Raw genomic sequence first — 19,661 nt, forward strand, 5'->3', positions numbered from 1 at the left:
CAGAGCTCTGGACTTGGGGAAGGCCCGGGCAGCCTGTGTTCCCACGGATGCTGCTCAAGGTCCCTTTATTGTGAGGAACACCCAGAGAAGTGCTCCTGTTGCTCACACCCCATGCAGACCTGGTTCTGAGCCAGGACTTCCTCTGAGCTCTCTAAACCTCACAAGTGCCCCAAGGGAGGGAGGCTCATTCCCCTTGCACAGGTGTGGAGACTGAGGCTCAGACCCGTGCATGGATGCTTCCACGGTGCAGAGCCTGGAAGTGGGGAGAGAGGCTGTGGGGGATGGACCTGGATCTCCTGCCCCTGCTCCTGCGCCTGCACCTCTCTCAGCTGCAGCACCCCCACCCTCGCCCATCTTTATACCTGTAGATTTTGTGATCCTTACCGAAGCCCTGTGCTGCAGGCGAGGTGTGCAGTGAGGGTGGGTTCTTCAGACCATGGAAGCTTCTGGGACTTTCTTGGCAGGGCTGTAGGGCAGAGCCTTTCAGCAGGGCCAGAGGAGGGGTTTGTAGCTTTCTTGGGTGCATCCCTTGCCCAGGCCCCACTGTAGTACCTTGAGGTGGGACCACCAGGAGAGAAGGGAGAGTGGGTAGATGGGCCCCCAGGTGGACGGCACCAGGAAGAGGCCACCCAGGCCCTCCCAGGCCTGGCATCCCTCTGTCCCTTGGGCATGGCTCATGGTGCTCTCTTTCTCCACCAGGACATTTTCTGCAGCTGGCTGTATTTTGTGCCGCCCCTATTGTGTGCGCCACTGCTGCTGTGTTGTCTCTGGCCGCTGTGCTGCAGGAAGGCAAGTGCTCCCTGCTCGCCCAGCCTAGGGGCCCAGGCCCACACCCACCCTCCAAGGGACTCCAACATGTGACTGCCCCCTGATCCCACCTGTGGAAAGTTTCCTTCCGCTCCTGGCTCATCACGTGAGCCTGGGGAGGCACAGACCTGTCCACACGTTCCCAGAGCCTAGCAAGCCTGGGCTTCTGCAGGGCCTCCTGCCCCGGGCTGGCCACAGAGAGCTGGCCTGGGATGCCCTGGACGTGGAGCTGAGCCCTGCCCTGGCTCCCAGAGAGAAGTGACCCCAGAACCCCTGAAACCAGGGCTGCCTCAACAAGCCAGACTTCCAGTAGCCTCAGATGGACAAGCACCAGGAGGCGGCCTCTGTGTGGAGGGAGGAAGGGAGGGTCCCCCATGAGGTCCTGATGGCGCACATGGAGGACGGTGCTGTAACCCCCCAGCTGTCTGTGCCTTGAGAAACCAGCGTGGCTCTCAGCACATGTCTGGTGCCTTCCCCATTCCTCCATCTGTCTTTACTGAGCTCCAGCTTCACTGGGCCCCATGCTGATCTGGGGAGGAACAGAAATGAAGCAGCCACTGTTCCCCACAGGGAGCTCACAGTCCTGTCTTGTCAGGGCTGAGGGTGAAATGTCCACCCCACAGGAGTGGGAAGGGCCCCTGTAAGGCAGAACAGGAGCCAAAAGCAGGGAGGATGGAAGGGGTGCTGGGAGCTGGAGTGGATGGACCCAGCCCAGAGAGCTGCAGAGAGAGGACAGAGCAGGGGGAGGAGAGGACAGAGCTCAGCCCAGGGAACACACAGGGCTCATCTCTGCACAGGGAGCTGCGAGCAGAGGAAGCTGGGGACTCGGCCGTGAGGCTGGGAGGTTAGGGAGGGCTCCCGGGGACAGACAGGCTCTCCCTGAAGAAGGGAAGTGGGGCGGGCACTCTCTTCTCCATGTGGCTGTGGGCAGAGAAGGACACCTGTAGGAGTTGGGCCTCTCTAGGGTCCTGGTCCCTGGCCTGGATGACCCCTAGGAACCCCACAGCAGCGGTACAGAGGTTCCCCTTGGGTAAGACTGGAGGCTGAGGTCCGGGAGGAGGAGCCTGCCGAATACAACTTCACAGGCTCAGGGTGGCCAGAGTGACACTCCAAAGACAGTGCTCTTCTTCTGCTCCAGACCAGGGTCCCAGCTGTGCACAGGGCCAAGGCAGAGCCCACCCACCCCCATCCAGCCCACATTTGTCTCTTTTGAACATTCTAGACTGTCAAGGAGCCAGCACCTGTGCAGAAGCCGGAAAAGGTAAGTCATGGTTATGGTCTCGATATCGTCACATCCCACGCAGTCCACTGATCTTCACCAAGAGTGCCATGAAGCCTGTGCCCCATGACCTCCACCTGCTTGGGCAGAGAAGAAGGTGACAGGGGCAGAGTGGAGCCTGAGAAGGGCAGGGACTCAGTGATGTCCCAGCACACCCTTCCCGCTCCCTGCACCCCTCAACATGAGTCTTGTCACCAATTCACAGCCTGGGGTGGCCAGTTTCAGCAACCGTGATGATCTCTCCTGAATAAGTGAGCTCTTCTGTCAAAACCCCAAGGACCTGTTGTAAAATGCTAAGAACAGACGTGCTCTGGAAAAGGACCTGGCCCCCTCCCCAGGCTCCAGATGTGGGTGTGGCTCCATTTGGCCTCTCTGGATCCCTGTCTCTAGGCAGGGCCGAGGGGCTGGCTGGGGTTAACTTCTCTGGGCTGCATGGCTGAGGGATAGGGGAGTTCTGGCAGGCGCTGAGCCAGGAGAGACACCAGCCCAGTGAGCACAGGGACCAGGAATCCAGGAGCAGGTTGTGGCTCACCTGGGTTGGAGAACCCCGCCAGGGTCCATGGACAGTGGTGAGCCTCTGAGGAATGAAGCCCTGGGCCTGGGATGGGGTGGAAACAGGTCTCCTTGGCCAAGGCTGGCTTCTGCGGTGCTGCAGAGTGGGCCCGGGAAGGCTGCATCTGCAACCAGCTGGGTGCGGGCAGTCACCTGCAAATGCTGGGAGCACTGCACAGCCTCCAGGGCAGGCCTCTTTCAACAAGAGTGGCTGCGGGAGAACCAAGGGGACAGAGACAAAGACATTGGCAGTTAAGAGAAGAGCCACGTCTGCAAACCATGAGGAGTTTGCATGTTTCTCACGTGCAAGACCTTCCCCTGTGGTGTGGGTTTCTCTCTGGTCCATTCATTCCTCAGACACACATCTGGGAGTGGCCAGCACCGTGCTCAGCCAGCATTGCCAGCAGGCAGTTGTTTTTCTTTTTTTAGGAGTCAGAGCTGGAGAAACCACCACCTCCACCACCAACACCATCACCTCCGCCCCCGCCTCCGCCCCTGCCTCCTGGAAACACCTGCCCCACTGTGATTGTTTGCTGCTCTGGGTGCCAAGGAGTGTGTGGGATGAGAGGGTTAAAGGTGAGAAGGGCACAGTGGAGAGGGGCTGTGACCCCCGGCTGGGACTGTGGGAGGAGGGGGCAGCTGGGTCTTGCTGCAGATGCCTGGGCCCTGGAGAAAGGCAGGCTCTGTGGAGGCTGGAATTTGGTCACTTGATGCCAAGAGCAGCCAGATGCCCACCTCACCCTAGTGCCCCTGTGGCAGGCATGTATGAGGGCTCCTGTCCCCTGCACCACCAGGTCTGTCCCTGCACATTGAACTCCCTCTCTAGAAAGATCCATGTTTCTGTACAGTGGCAGCTTTTGATGTCTGGCCAGTCCCTGGTTCCCACAGGGGTGACTCAGCTCTGGAAGTGGCCTGGGCTTCAAACCACCTGCCTGCAGGTGCATGGATCAAGCCACCTGAGTCACAAAGGGTCATGCAGATCAGAAAAAAATAGAGATGACCAGTCCTGACACACGTTCTCACCACCATGAACACTGCAGGGATGCTAGGGGTACCTACCAGTCCAGGCAGCAGGATTTTCAGACAGTGAGGAAAAGCTGGCACTGAGTGTCACTATTATTAACCAGTTTACTGAAGGGGAGCAAAGCGCTGACAGATTAAGTAGCATATCCCTGCTCCCAAAGCCCGTGAGTGATAGGGCTGGATGTGAGCTGGGCCTGGCTGCTGCCCTTATCCTGCACTGCCCTCCTTTCCCATCAGGACCAAGGGCCTTTCGGCTCAGGTCCTGGGGCCCTGGGGCCCTGGAGAGCCCGGCTCCTGGCTTTGCCTGGGGCTCATCTGCCTGTGCTTCCCACAGTCCAGCCCTTTGCACCTGGAAGACGATCTCATCCCCAGGGTTTATAGAGAGACCTGCACTGGCCAGACCTCCTGCATCAGGACAGCACAGGCTCTCTGTGGCCAGGTGGCTGCGCACTGAGAAGATCTTGCAGGTTGTGAGCCTCTGGACGCCACTGATTAGAAATGGGCCGGGAGCCCTGGGAGGTGTGCTGACACCTGGCAGGGCATTGCTGGTGTCAGAGGCAGGCAGGGCTCCTCCAGCCGCTGAACTCCTGGCTCTGTGCCTCTGCACTGGGTTCTCAATCCCAGCCACGCTTACACAGAAGCCCATCCTCCATTACACAGAAGCCCATCCTCCACCCGAGGTCCCATAGGCCTCTCCACGTTGCCACGGTGCAGCTCCAGTCACACAGAACTAGTCCAGCCTTGTGCACTGAACAGGCGAGACGCTCAGTCAGGCAGGAGGGACAGAACTTGAGGGCAGAGTGTGAAAACGGGCACCTCGAGCGGCGGGAAGGCAAGAGACTTGGGGGTGGGCACAGGAAAGAGCCAGAAATGGCCTTCCTGCCCCGTGTGGTGAGGCAGGGATGGAGCAAGAATCTGAAATTGTCCCTTTCCCGAGGGCAGCTCCTTGAAGCTAAGGTTTGGGGGAGGGTGGCAGAGTAATTGCATTATGGAGGGCACTTACCACTGCTCAGGGCTCCGCCAGGCCCTTGTGACTGTCAACACATGAAGTCCACCCTATAATTCTTGGAGCAGGAGAGACAATCCCTATCTTACTAATAGCAGAATAGAGGCCCAGAGTTGCCCAGAAAGCTGCCCGAGGCCACCTCCAGGGCTATCAGAAATTAACCCAGATCTTCCCTAACCCAGGGAGGCCCACAGCTGTGTCTTGTAGACCTGGGCTCCCTTCCAGCTCCTCTGCCACCATCTAATTCTACCTTGTCCTTCCCAACTGTGATCCTGAAGACCCAACTGAGTGTCTTGTAAGATTTGTGTCGGGTACCAAGAATTCAGACAGGCTGGCGGGAGTTCCCGGTTCTCCTCTTTAAGGCATCATTGTGCTCGCTCCAGGGTCTAACATGAAGCATGAAAGAGGAAGGGTGCCCCTTGAAACGCCCTGTAAACCCAGTCCTGAGTGTACAGAGCCGGACATCAGCCAGGCTGCTGGCAAGCTCAGCAGCTTCCTGCTTGGATAAACTGGGAATGTGACCTTCCTGCCTGAGCCAGGGGCTCCCTGAGGGAGAAGGAGGCCAGAGGCTTGAGGAGAAAGTGCATCTCAGTGGGAACCTGCTGGAGACCAGGCTTGGGTGGCTCAACCCCAGCCAGGCAGGCCAAATGCAGCTGCAGGGCTGTGGAGGCATCAGTGAGACGTCCTGCCCGGGCCAGGCACAGGCTTCTGTCTCTTCACTGCAGAGTGAAGAGGTGACATGGGTGCCACACCATCCTCTTGCAGGATCTACCCTCAGACAGAGACTCACTCAGGCCTCAGCAGAGTGGGAGATCCTTAAAGAATCAGTGCAGGCCTCTTTCTCCATTCATGCCCTGGCCTTGCGGGGGCGCTATTTCCAAATTCCTCTTCCTGACTTGGCATTGCAGGCTGACCTGGGGTATGGATGAGCTCGGGAGGTTGACGAGCCTGTTCAAATGGAGTGTGCTGTTGAATTTAGAGGAGCTGCTGCCTTTTAAAACCTTGCTTACTTACTCCTTTCAGCAAATTCAAACATTTTTGCATTTCGGCACATGATAATGCAGGAAATTCTCAAAGGCTCAGTTTACCGAACACCTCAGCATTTTTGCAGCAAAACTGGTCAGTCTTGTTTACTTTCATTTCTTTAAAATTGAGTGTGTCTCTCTGCTCCATCACCTTCAGTTCTCTGAATAAATTTTTTACTAGTGTCCCCTTCCAGGCCATCCCCCTACGCACTCACACAAAATGAAGCAGCAAGACTCCAAGGCTCTTGAGCCAAACTCTCCCTCCCACCCGTGCTGAGGATTCTCCTTCGCCTTATCCTGTGGATGCTCATTACGTTCATGGGAAACAGTATTGCTAGATCCATCAGGAAAGAGAGGCGACTAATGTGAAACTTACTCTCTCTCACCAAATATAGTGCCCACAATGATATAACAGCCTTTCCAGTGAGCTTAACTGTGTGCGCAGCACAGCAGGAGGCCCTTTAGAAGCTGGATCTGCTTTCGTTCTCACAACACCCAGGAGGGCTCATAGCTGCCTGCACATAGATGTTAACGTGGGCCAGACACTGTTGCAAGTGCATTCCACAAACTAATATATGCCAACAGCTCTAATGTGGGGAGGACGCTAGAGGCCCTGCACGGTTAGGTAACCCACACAGGGTCACACAGCCAGGAAGCAATAGGACCCGCATCCAACAGCCTGGCTCTGGGTCCTTACTGTGTGCACGGCCACCTCTCTGTCCTGCAAGGTGGTCACTATTTTCTGCACTTCACAGCTGTGGACACTGAGGCTCTGATGTTTAGTGATGGGCTCAGCGTGGCAGGGTTGGTGAGTGGTAGAGCCGGGCTATGAACTGACCCCAGGGGAGTCTCATGTCTGACTCAGGCTCCACCCCGTGTCCTGCTGTCATTGTGATCTGTGGAATCACCTGCAAGTGCATCTCTCTACGGTGTAAAATGTCACACAGCAGGTGCTCGCATAATGCCATTTCACTCAACGTCATCTGAACACTGAGTGAGAAATGAAGATGCTGATGAGAAAACAAACCCATTCCCAGCTGAGGCCACTGTCTGTGTGGAGTCGGCATGTTCTTCCCATGTCTGCGTGGAATTTTTCTGGGTACTTCAGTTTTGCTTACACCCCAGAGATGTGCGCATCAGGTGGATTGGGCGTCTGTGAGCCGTGTGAGTGGGTGTGGGTGTGTGTGAGTGCACGCTGCATCAGCATGATGCCCTGTCCAGGGTTAGCTCCCACCTTGCACCCTGAGCTGCCGGGATAGGCTCCAGCCTCCTGCGACCCTGAGCTGGAATAACTGAGTAATTAATTATGTTATTTTCTTTTATTAGCTTTTCTTAAGGGTATATATAGCTCACATTTATTTCACTGTTTAATATTAGAAGCACTTTGGTTTTTATTTAGAAGTCCAGTGATGTCTTCATGACTAGATACACACCATAGGGACTTAAATTACTTGTATCAATTAATCTATGGCCAAATTAGTTTTCTTGTACACTGTTTCACTGGAAGTCATGATTTCCAAGAAACTATTGATGACTTTTAAAGAGGATTTACCAAAATTCACACACATGATACATTTGTGGATATTAATATCTTGATTTCACACCGTCACTTGCACGCCTTCATCTTTTTTTTTTTGGAGATGGAGTCTTGCTCTGTAGCCCAGGTTGGAGTGCTGTGGTGCCATCTTAGCTCACCTTCGCCTCCTGGTCCTGGTTCAAGCAATTCTCCTACCTCAGCCTCCCAAGTAGCTGGGATTACAGGCACGAGCCACCATGCCCAGCTAATTTTTGTATTTTTTAGTAGAGACGGGGTTTCACTATGTTGGCCAGTCTGGTCTTGAACTCTGGACCTTGTGATCCACCCACCTCGGCCTCCCAAAGTGCTGGGATTACAGGTTTGAGCTACCGTACCCGGCCGCACGCCTTCTTATAAATTCTTACTCGTGTTTGCTGGGAGAGTCGTTCTGGGTAACAGTTGGAGCTTAATGCAGACGGGCCTTAGGATGCATTCATGGTCATGGAGCTCCTGAGTTCTCCTCCTGACCATGTGCCCATGGAGGGCGCTAGACCAAAGGACAGGTGTGGCAAAGTCAGCTAGCTGTGGCCTCCACCTGTCTAGGAATCCCAGCTTGCAGCTCTTCTTGAAGCTAGTGCTTTTTGAGAAAGTTTCAGATTATAACTTTGGTATTGTAATGACAGCAAGCTTCCTTTTGACTCCACAACACAACCCCTCCACCCCAACACACACACACACACACACACACACACACACACACACACTCCTGTGACATAATCAGGAAAACCAGAGATTGAGCCAAAACTCTAAAGCACTGGCAATTAAGGTTTCAGATTAATTGTTTGCCAATGACTTCAGGAAATGTCACTTCACCTTAGAGTGGTTGAGCTGATGTGAGAAATAATTAGTTGCTGGCTTAGATATCTGCAGTCAGCAGAGAGACAGTGAGGAAGGAGACCCCCTCAAACTCCAGGAACCTCCTCAGCACCTTACACTTTTCCAAAGATTCAGGGGGCAGCCAGCTGGAGGTCCCCTCTACTGTGAGGCACCCCAGCCCTGCTCCTCTCCATCACTGCAAGTGCAGACCCAGACCTCAGAGCTCCCTGTAGCTCCTGGGATAGGCTGGGGCAGAGGAGAGGAGGTGACCTCAGTGTTAGTGCCCTGGGTCCTGCTCGGGAGGAAATCAAAGGGATCGCTCAGAAGTGGGCAAACACTAGGTCTGGAATGACTGTGGCAAATAATTACAGGAATGTTTTGCAATAAGTAAGTAGAAACAAAGGAGGTGGAAATAACATGACAGATTCCTTTCTCTTTACAACAGCAACAAAAAACCAAATACCCATGTAGAACTGTAACAAAAATGTGCTGACTCATGATGAAAAGAAACCATAAAACTTAGTTATTAGTATAAGATAAATTTGAAAATATAAAAATCTAGAGCACAATGTCAACTTTTCCCAGAGGAATTCATGAGCTTAGTATGCTATTTCAGTGAAAATTTTAATGAAACATTTTTAGGTAATTTGATAGAAAGGGTTTAAGTTCACTTGAAAAAAATTAAACAGATAAGAATCATTAAGGAATTTTTAATACAGAAAATCAGTGAGAAAAGATTTGCCTCATGTAATGTTAAACATTAATCTCCAAAAATTAAAATAATGAAAAATAATAGCCTCATAAAATAATGGCCCCAGGCTGGGTGTGGCCGCTCACACCTGTAATCCCAGCACTTTGGAAGGCCTATGCAGTTGGATCATGAGGTCAGGAGTTCAAGACCAGCATGACCCACATGGAGAAACTTGTCTTTACTAAAAATATAAACATTAGCAGGGCATGGTGGCGCATGCCTATAATCCCAGCTACTCAGGAGGCTGAGATAGGAGAATTGCTTGAACCAGGAAGGTGGAGATTGCACTGAGGCGACATTGCGCCACTGCAGTCCAGCCTGGGCGACAGAGCAAGGCTCTGTCTCGAAAAACAAAAACAGAAACAAAAACAAACAAACAAACAAAAAAAACAAGTTAAAAAGTAATGGCCCCCAAATCAAGCAAATACTACCTGAAAAAAGTAGAGTGTATAATTGTGGTGGTAGCACCTGGTACTGACAGTGTGTAGCCAGGTGAGCTCAGGTGCACTTACAGATGTTTAAGGATTGTTTAACATATGTTAAAAGAAAACTGTCAGGCAAATTAAATGTAACAGAGTTTAATTGAGCAGGAAAGAAACCAAACATGATTCCAAATAGGGCCGCCCCCAGAACCAGGACAAACTCAGTGAGGTTCCAGGGCTACCACATGGTCAAATAAGATTTCTGAACAGTAAAGGGAAAATGACACAGAGAACACAGAACTGAGGTACCGAAACAGCTGGACTGGTGACAGCTCCGTGTGTCCTCCTCATTTGAACAGTTGGCTGCTGTGAGTGGTTGAAGTGTGGCTGCTGTAAGCGGAAGAGGCTCAGCTCCTGTCACAGAAGCACATTCTGCAGCTGGGTTGTCAGTTTGTTTACGCTGTGGTTAGGCTGTGGTACGTATATGGGAACACAGGTGTGGGAGTATGGAGGCTTTCCAAGGCCAAATTTCAGTTTTATTTCACAATTTCACTCTTTTGAGCAGCCTCTCAATTTGGGGAGTTTGACCAAAACTTTGGGCATTGATGCCACTCTCTGTCACCATCATAAATGAGTTATTTGATCTCAGTATGGAATTCACAAGTCATGGCACCATGCCAGTTCAATACTTTTGCATGCTCTTGCTGACTTAGTGGAAGTGAGACCATTCATGCTCAATGGATGGCTTCATATAAGACACTGAATATTTGAGAGGGTACAGTGGACAGGGGGAACTCTTAGGATGAATACAAAGAGGAGGATATCAAAAGACCAAAGTGAACTCCTTAAAAATGTTTCTTATGAAGCAAACTGACCCGAATCAAACAAGTCAAGGTTCAGGCAACATAGGCAGCTTGATAGTGTTTAAGTTGAATTGGTCACAGTCCTTGTTCAGGGCAGACAGGCTGTAATTCACTATAAAATGGCCTGATTTATAGAGACATTCATCTTTGTTGTTAGCCTGGTAACACAAGCACAATAGCCTGGAAAGTCACTAGAATAAACAGATTAGAAAACCTTGTAAAACCCATTTGTCATCTACCATTTAGGATGCCTGCAAACCAAGTGTCAATTGCTCCAATAAACACATATGCATTCTTTTCTCTTGAGAGATTTTCTTGAAGTATTTGGTGGCAGTGTCTAAGAAAAGAGTAATACCAGCCATCTTTTAAATTAAACTTTCTGTAGTAACAAAATCCAGGGAGATATAGGGTCAACATTCACTTGTGTTCAATACCAAATTCGAGCCCCTAACTTTATCACAAAGGAGATCTGAAGCTGCATGATGCTCCATTTGAATGCATGTGTCGTCACCTCTCTTTTGGAGTATGGCTTTTACCCACGGTTCATATCTTGCTATTTGATATGGCTAACTCCTGCCTTTCAAATACCTTCCCATGAAAATTCCCCTGATAAGTCCTATGTTCAGAGGCAAAAACAGTCAATAACTGAAGTTAGCACCAACTTTGAAACAGACAAAGAGAAGCTGCGGGAAGATTTCAGCTGGATTCCTGGGGGCTCACTCGTGCTGGTAGTGGGGAACCCACTGTATGAAATTTAGAGCTAATCATTAAATTGGGAAAATTCTTAAATTTTGTAGCCAGTCAGACCTCCCAGGGGTTCAGTAGAATGGAATAAGAAGATTCTTTGCAGATCCAATATAGGCCCTTTGCAATTGGAAAAGTGGGCCATTTATTTGTATTTGAGCAAGCATTTTTTATTTTCTTATTTTATTTTTTAAAAATTATACTTTAAATTTTGGGGTACATGTGCAGATTATGCAGGATTGTTACATAAGTATATACATGCCATAGTGGTTTGCTGCATCCATCCCTACATTAGGTATTTCTCCTAATGTTATCCCTCCCCAGTCCCCCCACTCCCTGCTATACATCCCCTAGTTTCCCCACCCCCACAACAGGGAGGGGAACATACAGGGAGAACAAGGGTTTTTAAAATTTGGTCACCCATGGCCAGATGCAGTGGCTTACTCCTGTAATCCCAGCACAGCAGAGATGGGCAGATTGCTTGAGGCCAGGAGTTCGAGACGAGCCTGGCCAACATGTCAAAACCTCATCTCTACTAAAAATATAAAAATTAGCTGGGCATGGTGGCATATGCCTGTAATTTCAGCTTTTTGGGAGGCTGAGGCATGAGAATTTCTTGAACCTAGGAGGCGGAGGTTGCAGTGATCCGAGATCGCGCCACTGCACTCCAGCATGCGGTACAGAGCAAGACTTTGCTTAAAAAAAATTATTCACTCATTAGTCTGCATAAAAGGAAGTTTCCTTTTTTGTACCTCCCTTATAATATGTTGTAAAGGTATAAAACCACATTTAGTTTTTAAAAAGTACCCTACTGAGTTTAATCTAAGGACATTATACGAGTAATTACTTGTACCCACATAGGTAATTCCCAGGTCTTGAGTGACTATTGCCTGGAAGCCCAATATACCTTTTGCAGGTGTCACTGGAATAGGTTTTCTATATTTGGTAACAATCAGGTGATTAATTGGAAAGATGTTAGAGGGTTGTTTCTGGCAAGTGCAGGAAAGCAAGCAGCAGTGATGTTTAGCATATCAAGGATAACTTTCCATTCTTCCTTTGGAGTTTCAGGGTGACTCTGGGAACGTGGAGAGACACTGGCATTCATGGAATCGTTTCTTCGTTTTTTTGGTGTTCGCCCACAAACCCAACTGCTTGGGTTCTATGCTAGAGTGGGAGAGGCATGTGGTTCTGTTATCCCTTCCAGTGACTGTTTCATAAGGTATCAATGTATGTTTTTCAGTAGGAGCATATCTGATTATCATCAAAGCCAATGATAGTACCTTTGGCCAAGGCAACCCAATTGACTTAGTTAACTTTGTCAATTTTAGTGTTTTTTGTCCTTTCAACTCTCCAGAAGACAGAGGGTTAAGAACAATGAAAATGCCAATGTGTCCATAATGCCTTATTTAAGTGCTTTGTAACTTGCCCGGCAAAGTGAGTTTCCTTATTGCTGGAGATCTCTCCTGCGAGTTGCCAGAAGGAAACACATTTTTGGCTATTGTCATTGCATCAGCTTTCTACGTGGAAAAGCTTTTACTCAACCAGAAAATGTACAAACTGCTACAAGGACATTCTGATACCCTCTCGAGGCTGGCAACTGAATGAAGTCCATCTGTAAGTGTTCAAAAGGCCCATCAAGTGGTGAAAACACACTACTTAAAGTTTTTATTGTTTTCCCAGGATTATGAGTTTGATAAACCAAACATTGATTACACACCCTTTTAGCAATTTCAAAACAGTCATTTCACCAATATTTCTTCATAATGTGGATTCTGTTCCAGGATGAGTTGTGGAATGAAGAGCTTTTAATAATAGAAGTTTTGAAGACTCAGGAAGGGCCAGGCAGCCATCTGAGCCCTCTGTGAGCCCATGCTTAACACTGAATTTACAGCCTTTAGGTACCAAATTTGTTTTTCCAAATCGAGTGCATTGCAGTGTTTATTAATTAGGTCATCATGAGGGATTTGATTTGGATCGACATTATGGCGTTAATTTAAATTGTATATCGTAACAGTTTCAGCACTGGCTGATTTGTCATAAATATCTTCTAGAGCATTCCTTTTATATACAGGTTCAGTTTTATAGATATGAGTTTCCATCTTAATAATGACTGTCTCTGATGGCAACCAGGTAGGAAAAGGAGTTTATCTACTTTAAGACCGTTTTTTAATGGGTAATCCCACTAGAAGTAAGAAACCCTTGTTGTTTCCATAATGTGCCAGAATTGCGTACTACTCCAAAATCATGTCATCTATTTGTCTAAATATTTACTGACTTGTCCTTAGTTATAGGACAGGCTTAGGTGAAAGCAAAAAGCTCTGTGGCTTGCTGATTTACGTTGAGGAAGATTTCCCTCCTCTATTAACTCATTTGGGTGGTAATGACATATCCTGCCTGATACTTTCATTTGAGTTTTTGGCATAGGACCTCTGAACAAAAAAATAATAAGGATGAGCCAATGTACTGTCTCGTGAATCAACACAAGGGTCACTATTTCCAACACTGCACTTACACAGTTGTGGTTGTCACCAGAGTCAGAGTTAATACAATAAATAGCAGGGTTAGGTAGGTTGCAGCATTTTAGATGGAGATTAGAAGGCAGGAGGAAGAATTTCACAAGATGCTAGCTGGCTTCCTCAAAAATGCTGTGTTTGGTCAAAACTTAATAGACTTTTCACAGAGTGTTTGACTTGTGAATTGAGTTCATTCCCTAAAACCAGCTCAGATGAAGCTTCCAACTTGGCTGCTGCTACTACCATTTTTAAATGATTAGAACAGGCCCAAACTACTGGGCCTAATTGCAGGCTGGAATATGCAGTGGGCCTATGTCTCCCCCATGTCCTTGAGCAGGAACTTCTAATACCTGATTGTTGTGTGCATGCACAGCCAAGGTAAAAGGTTTAGGGTATTCTGGAAGTCTTAAAGCTGGGGGCTATCAAAGGCCAATTTCATGGTTAAAAGCCTGGACTGTCTTTCCAAGGTAAAGATTCTCATACTGCATTTCTAGTAAGCTAAAACAGTGGAGAGGCCATTAATGGAAAATCTGGGACCCAGGATCCTCAATATTCTATGAGTCCAAGAAAACCTCTTAAATGTCTTTTGGTTCCAGGCCGAGGAAAACGTTGACTAGTTTTAATTCTCCCAGGCGAGGGGGAAATCCCTTCAACAGTCAAGTCATGTCCCAAATAGTGACCTTTTTCTCTTGAAAACTGGTTTTTCCATTAAGGCCTTGTGACCTTTATGTTCGAATTGCTGTGAAAGGTAAATTGAGTCAATTTCAGAGCACTGCTGAGTGGGAGAGCATAATCGGTCATCTATGTACTGAATAACAGTAGAATGTCAAGCAGGCTGTAGGGTTATTAAGTCCTGAAGCAATGCCTGGGGAAATAGAAAAGGGCTTCGGTAAACCCGTGTGGAATTACAGGCCAGTGTACTGCGGATTTTCCAAGTAAAAGCAAACAAATGTTGACTCTTTATGAGCTGGAATGCTAAGGAAGGCTGAGCAGAGGTCTATTACCATGAACCACTTTAAATCAGTGAGTATGTTAGATAATAAAGTATTGGAATTTGGGACTATGGGAAATCTTGGTATTATAATTTTACTAATTAGCCAGAGATCCTGAACAAATCTTCAACTTCATCCATTTGATTTTTTAACTGGTAGGATGGAAGTGTCAACAAGGACTGGTACACGGAACTCTAAGTCCTAGTTCAATTAAATCTCCTACAATTGTTGATAGCCTTTTAATTGCAACAGGTTTTAGTGTATATTGAAGTAATTTAGGCAAAGGTTTAGAATGACCAGTGTGGACCTTTATAGGCTTCACACTTTTAATACTTTCTCTATCATTTGAGGAAGAGACCTGTAACTATTCAGGTGTTTTAGAAAGATCAAGGCGTTATGAGCCTGAGTTTTGGTGTTATCAATTTGTCTGTAGAGAGCATAACAGTTCTGGTTCAGGAGAGTCAGGAAACTCTACGATTGTATGTGCCTTTTCAACCTTGAAAGTAAGTCCTGCCCCGGCAAGTGTACCGGATCACTATCACATAGGAGAAAATTTTCACATTTTCCTGCAAATGGCCCCAAGTCCATTGGACGGATTCAGGTATAGAAAGTTCTTGAACTTGATTTGAAATCCTCACCACAGAGATGACCTTTTCACTCCAAGAGATTTGTTGGCTTATTAAAGTGGAGTTTATGGTAGATAAGGCGACTCTGATACACACCAGCATTGCACAGGATTCCCCGCATACGTCTTGCTTTTCTATGTTTATTGAAACGTATTTTGAGGAGCAGTTTACCAGAGAATCCCTGGGCCTTGTCTATTTGTATTATCCTGAGCGTTAAAATCTTGGGCCACCTCTAGTGGTGAGCCAGTCCAGCCTAAAGGGAGGAGGCTTGGTAATGGGCCGAGACAAAAGCCAACCATCTCCTTCGCCAGTGTCCTGGGTGTTTGCAATGAGGGCACCTACCTTGGGGTAAGGAATTTCTTATTCTAGACCTCTTGCTTGTGATTTAAAATAAAAATGAGAAGGTCCCTTTGGCTCTGTTCCCTGTGTCTGTTGTCATTGAAGAGGCATAAGACTGTTAGCGTTTTGGGTTTTTTCTTGCTCTGGAGTCCTCTCAAAATGTTCAGTTAAGGCCACCAATTCAGTCATGTCTGTAACTTTCCATGGCTTATCTGTTTTAATTGAACTGCCAAGTTCAGGACAGAGTTCATTTGTAAATACAGCAGTTAATGCCATTCCAGTCCCTGAAGGAAATACCCCTTGCTGTATTTTGAGCACAAAATGTTTCAGAAACAGTATTTCTAAGCAAGTTCTGTAATCTGAAACTGTCTTGTCCTGCTTTGGTCTGCAGGGTTGGATAATGCACGAATCAGTTTTTTTCTGGAATGATCTTAGGAACTGAATGTAAAATGTTTCCAGCATTTTTTCTAGCTCTTTTTACCCCTTCTCATGTGGAGTTTTTGGGGGGTCTTTAATATCCTCCTCAGGCCTGCGCCGTTCTGCTGTTGCCATCCATTTCTTAGCTTCACCAGGCCCCAGTATCATGTGAATAAATTGGTTAAGGTCAGGAAGCCATTCTAAATTCCAAAGTAAACCCTTAAGGCTTCACCCTTGGGTTAAGGAAGTCCTTTACGATGGCTCTAAGCTCAGTTTTAGGCCTTGGAGTAAAGGTGTTTATCACAGGAAGGCCTGGTTGATCAGAAGGTCTTTTTTTGTAAGGCATATGGATTTTTTTTTAATTTCATCTTCATGGTGAAAGGGTAGTTTATTAAAAAGGTTAGTGGACTCATAGTATGTGAGTAGAGATGGATAAAAAGAAAGAATAGCTGTGAGTAGAGATGGATAAAAGGAAGGAACAGGGGCTGGGCAGGGTGACTCACCCCTGCCCTAACCTAGCACTTGTGTCAGGGTTGATGGAAGGCAGGAAGAAATTAGTGGAAAGCAGTCAGCAAGCCCCCAGCACCCTGGGGTCCTATAGCCAGCCCTTCCTCCTACACAAAAACAAACAGAGGCAGCCCCTCACAACATCACCATGCTGGGTGGGCAGTGCCAGGAGGAGGGTCCATCTTCTGGGGGTGCATTATCCTTTCTGGTTCCCGCCATGCCTCCTAACCATGCCAGCAGAGGGTTTGAGGACAATGGCCTTGGCTGTCCCCAGGGATTGCTCAGAGGAAAGGGGGTTGGGGGCTGAGGCCTGAGTAGACAGAGGAGAGAACTGACCAGAAGCCAAGATCTTGCCTAGACCTTATAGTCTGGATGGTGCCCAGGAGGAGTGAGGCCACAGATGCTGAAGGGGAAGTAGTTACAGCCCTCATGCATGCCGAGCAGGGACGGGCACACCTACAACCACAGGCTCAACCTTCTATAAGGACATGACTGGAAAGGGCAAGCAGGGTGGTCACTTTAGCTGGGAGCAAGGATAAGGGGCTTCCTGGAAGAGGTCACTCTGGAGCTGAGTCTGAAAAGGTGAGTGGCAGTTCACTGGGAAGACAAGGTTAGGAAGAGCATTTCAGAAACAGAGGACAGCTATGCAAATTGAAATGGGAGAACTGAGAGGCTCTGAGAAAGACTGTTATCTAACTGGCTGCCTGCTAAGCCCCCGAGAGAACAGCCTCGGGGAAACCTAACAATTCTCCTTGAAAAGGCCAGGCAGGCTCTCAGTTTGCTTCCTTGCTTACAAAATGGCTTCTGGAGCTCCAGCCATCACACTCACACTCCAGGAAGAGAGAAGAAGGAAAAACGGAAAGCAGCCTTCTTTAAAGCACTGCCCAACAATTCCTATATATACGCCATTTGCCAGAATGCATTCACATGGCCATGTTGCTCAGCAAGGGAGACCAGCAAAAGGTCATTTTACAGCTGAGCACATTGCCTCTCTTTTTTTTAAGTTCTGGGATACATGTGCAGGACGTGCAGGTTTGTTACGTAGGTAAACATGTTCATGGTGGATTGTTGCACCACACTCTCTCTCTCAACAAAAGCAGGCCTCGTTAGTAAGGAAGACAGGAAGAATGGGCTTGGGGTGACCAATGAGTGTTTGGTATTGCTGGGCCCATTTGAGAGATGGGAAAGTCATTCCCAAGAGGCTGAGTGACTTGTGTGAGGTTGGACCCCAGTCTCTTTGATCTTACTTAAAGTGACCCTTTTAGAAAGGCCCTGATCAAGTCTTCAGACAGGCTTGCCCTGATCATGGGCTTAAGAAGGCAGCAGAGAGAAAGGCATCGCAGATAGAGAGAAGACAGTTACTGTGTGGCTTGCAGCTGTGTGGGTGGTGAGCTGGCTACACTGGTGTGTGCCCAAGATAAAAGCAAAACAGCCGCTTCTGCAAGACAGAGTTTGCTGTTCCTACAGGCCTGGATCATCCTCTTTCCAAACCAAGGGAACTGTGGAGCTGCTGCCTTTGCAGCTCATCACCCACCCAAGGGTCCCTGGAGTCAGCCTTGAGGGCGTGGTGTGTGCTCATCCCTTCCACATGCTCACTAGAGCCTTCCGGGCCATGCTGGGGCACAGAGGGAACTGGGGCCTCCTCCCGGCTGCCAGGTGGAAACAAGTTCAACCCCAGGGCTGAGGGAGTCCAGAGTCAGAGACCCAGGGCTGCCTGGAGAGGCAGGGTGGACTTTTGCTGCTTGAGCTGAGTCTGGAAGGAGTCATCCAGGCTGGAGGCAGCACACAGGGAGAGAGGAGGAGCACAGCAAGGCCCATCTTGTGGATCCCGATGGGTCCTGGCCCCACCCCTTGAGCCAGGCATCTGCAGTCTTCTGAGCCCAATTCCAATGCCCTCATGGTGACCTTCTCTCTCTTCTCTTCCCCACAGGGGAGGTACCTCAGCTTAGTCCTTGCACAGTCCCAATGTGCACAGGCTCCCTGCTGCCCAGAGATCTGCTTTCCACTCAGTCAGGAATGCCTTCCCCCACCACAGGCTCCCTACAGCCCAAAGATGTGCCTGAGACACAGCCAGGAAAGCCTTCCCCCACCACAGGCTCCCAACAGCCCAAGGATGTGCCTGAGACACGGCCGGGAGTACTTTTTCTAAGCAGAGACTCTTTGCAAACCAAAGAGCTGCCTTCAAGCCAGCCGGAAGTGCCTCCCCATCACCTGCTCCTCCAGCTGTGGCCACCTCCCTGCTAGGTGTTCCAGGCCTCCCTCCAGGATGCTCCCCGCACTGTTTGGGCACACTGCACAACCCCCTTTGTCTCTCCCTCCCTCAGAGCCCAACTTCTAAGGCACCAAACACCCAAGATTAACAAGCCTTTGTTGCTGAACTGGACACCTACATTGAGTCTTTGTGGGTCAAAGGAGTTGAATTCTTGCTGATCAACCAAAGAGTGTGTCACCAGGGAGCTTATCCTCTGAGTGAGTTGGATTTATACTGCACCTGATGGGACACAGCGTCCTGGTGCTGTGGGGATTCCAGGCATGGATACATTCCACTCCCAACAGCCCTGACTTCATCTGTCACCAAAGGGTGGCCCAAAATTTCTTTGAAATATGAATTCAGTGCTGTGTCTTCTTCCCTAGGTTTTTTCTTTCTCTTTTTTTTTTGTGGGGGGGTACAGAGTCACATTGTGTTGCTCATGCTGGAATACAATGATGCAGCCTCGGCTCACAGCAACCTCCGCCTCTAGGGTCCAAGTTATTCTCCTGCCTCAGCCTTCTGAGCAGTTGGGATTACAGGTGCCTGCCATGATGCCTGGCTAATGTTTGTATTTTTAATAGAAATGGGGTTTCGACATGTTGGTCAGGCTGGTCTTGAACTCCTGACCTCAGGTGATCCACCCACCTCAGCCTTCCAAATTGTTGGGAACCGCGCCTGGTCCTTCTGTAGCTTTTTGAAAGGAAAAATACTTGCATGTCTCTTTTCCTATACTCCTCGTCTTTTTGTCCCTGGTTTCCATTTTTTGAATACTCAAATTCTGAACGTGTCCCAGAAGGCAGCGAGGCCCTTTCTGATAATGCAAATTATCTTCCCAGATTCCCCACAGTGTCCTCAAGACCATGAAAATTTCAGGGAATTCTCATTTCACTAGAAAAGATAAACGTTTCTCCTTAGCATTTGTCCCCATAGAAGGAGCCACAGCCCCAGCAGAGATGAGTGTCAACAGGCAGTGTCCTACTGCCCAGCGTGTGAGCGTGGGGGCTGCATGACTACCCAAGGTGCCACCCACACAGGCCACGGACACCCCACATGGGACCCCTGAGTACATCAGGAGGAGACCTCTGGGGGGCTATGGCTGAGGTTGTCCAGTCATCCCTAACCCATCTTGAGAGTAAATAAACAGCGCTCCAC

General features: G+C 48.8%; 1 pseudogene; it reads left to right on the forward strand.

Moving 5' to 3' along the window:
- The first annotated feature begins 47 nt into the window (after positions 1 to 47).
- Positions 48 to 18,596, forward strand: LOC135273928 (anthrax toxin receptor-like; annotated as a pseudogene).
- Positions 18,597 to 19,661: the final 1,065 nt, after the last annotated feature.

This window comes from Aotus nancymaae, unplaced genomic scaffold (assembly GCF_030222135.1).
Source record: "Aotus nancymaae isolate 86718 unplaced genomic scaffold, 86718_ANA_hifiasm-v0.15.2.pri h1tg000010l, whole genome shotgun sequence".
NCBI lineage: Eukaryota > Metazoa > Chordata > Mammalia > Primates > Aotidae > Aotus > Aotus nancymaae.